This window comes from Microtus ochrogaster, assembly GCF_000317375.1.
Source record: "Microtus ochrogaster isolate Prairie Vole_2 chromosome 14 unlocalized genomic scaffold, MicOch1.0 chr14_random_1, whole genome shotgun sequence".
Taxonomy (NCBI): Eukaryota; Metazoa; Chordata; class Mammalia; order Rodentia; family Cricetidae; genus Microtus; species Microtus ochrogaster.
Window position 1 is genome coordinate 27,248,289 of NW_004949096.1, and position 2,013 is coordinate 27,250,301.

The following is a 2,013-nucleotide window of genomic DNA, read 5'->3' on the forward strand; positions in this document are numbered from 1 at the left end:
GCCGGCAACAGGAATACACTAATGGTTTCTTAATGGCTCAGGCACCGGGGAGATCAGGCTCAATTATATCTGAAAGCATTTTGAGTTCCAGGGGTAAAAGACACTATGTAAATCTAGATAATAAATAGTTCTTATTGACGACAGGTTAAAGAACCTGGCACCGTTTCATTTGGGGAAGAATAGGGAGAGGAATTGAATAAAGGCTTCAAGCACATCATTGTTTAGAAGAAAAAAAGAGTGACATGTTGTTTTCCTACTCTGCTGGGAAGCAAGCAAGAAAAAGGAAGTGTAATTTGCAACAGAAATATGGAGAAACAATATGGAACACATTCCAGGAAGTGGATCAAAGGGGCTCCACAGGCGTCTTATGTTGGATCTTAAAGCGTAATTCACCTTGGGATGGTGGTATGATCAATCCTGCCAGGAAGGTCAGAGAACCACAGAGAAAACAACATTTGATGGTAGTTCGTGGATGTTAACTCTATAGGCAACCTTCAAGGCCAGCTCTGGCTGCCCTGGGAGCAGGGTAGGGAAGAAAAGCGCTCTCTCTCTCTCTCTCTCTCTCTCTCTCTCTCTCTCTCTCTCTCTCACACACACACACACACACACACCACCTATCAATCCACAGAAGCCAATAAGCACTCCAAACTCCCACCATCCTTGTCATTTCTCAGAAAGTAAAGGGCAAGCTTTTCCTTGAAACAGCGTCAGTTGGGCCTTTTTGCTAATGGCACAGCCCCACCTGAGCCTCCACCAGGACTGGATTAGAAGCTTGTGGTACCAGCAGCCCACTAGTAGCTGCTTCTGTGCCTAGGGATAAGGCTTGGGTAAGGAACGTCAACGTCAAAGGCTCCTGGAATGGGAGAGAGTCCTGTCCCACAAGGTCAGAAGCCAGCCAGGCCCTCCTTCGCAAAGGCCACGGAGAAGGTACCCCCATCCCACCTCATCAGGACCACAGTCTTCCCTCCCATACACTCAAACTGGCAGTTCTCTCAGCCTTTCAGACACCCAGGCTCACAAAGACAGTTTGGGGAAGATTCAAGTGGAGGGCCCCCGAATCCCACAGAGAGGAAATAGGAAGGAAAGAAGCAAAGAGGAGGTAAAGGCATAGGGAAAGTGGTCACTGACAGTCCCTACACGCAGAGGGGTGTAGGCACCCAAAGGGCCAGAAGAGCAAAAGTCTAGAGCCTGGTAGGACAAACCTCAAGTGGGAAAAGAATTCTCTAGATCCTGGGGCTGGGGGAAAAAAAGTAAAAGAAAAAGAAAGAATGAAAACCCTAGGAGACGCCCTCTACCAGCTCAGTGCAGCCCCAGGAGCACAATTCAAGGACAGCCCCGGGAATCAGAAGACCTGAGTAGGACTTGAGACCTGTTGTGAGAAGAGATTAAAGTGGCAGGCGAATCTAGGGAACAAACTTTCGCTCTGTCCCTGAGGCTCACGACAAACTGACTCAGGGGTCCTAAGAGGCCCCAAATAGGCAAGATTCGTGTAGTCTCAGAGTCCAGCACATCAGGAGAAAAGAATCGCGACAGGCAGCGGTTTGGGTGTACGCGTCTGGTTTCCAGATCTGAACCGGGCTCTTGGGGTGAAGGGGTCTGGGACACTACTGCACCCGCTCCGCGAGAGCTAGCGGGATATCAAGAGCTTAGTGTCTGCCCCACTTCGGAGGCCTAAAGGACCGGGGCCTGGTTGGCCCGACCACCTCCTAGCCTGGGGCGACGTGGGGAGGTGCAGGAGTTGACAGCTCCCCGCCCAGCTGGCCCTACCCTCCGCCTCCCGGCTCAGCACTCCCTCCAGCACAACGCCGCCGTTTCCCACTTTAAAGAAGCGCCCGTCGCCCCTTTAAAGCCCAGCCTTCCTTAACTCTCTCTTAACTGGGCGTCCCCGAGGGGCCCGCGACGCCCCGCTGCAGCCACCTCCCCGAGCGGCACTTCCGGGCCTCGGCATCGCCCTTTTAAGAGGCAGCCCCCCGGGCAGCGCGAGGCCCCGCCCCCTGCACCGGCGCGCCCCGC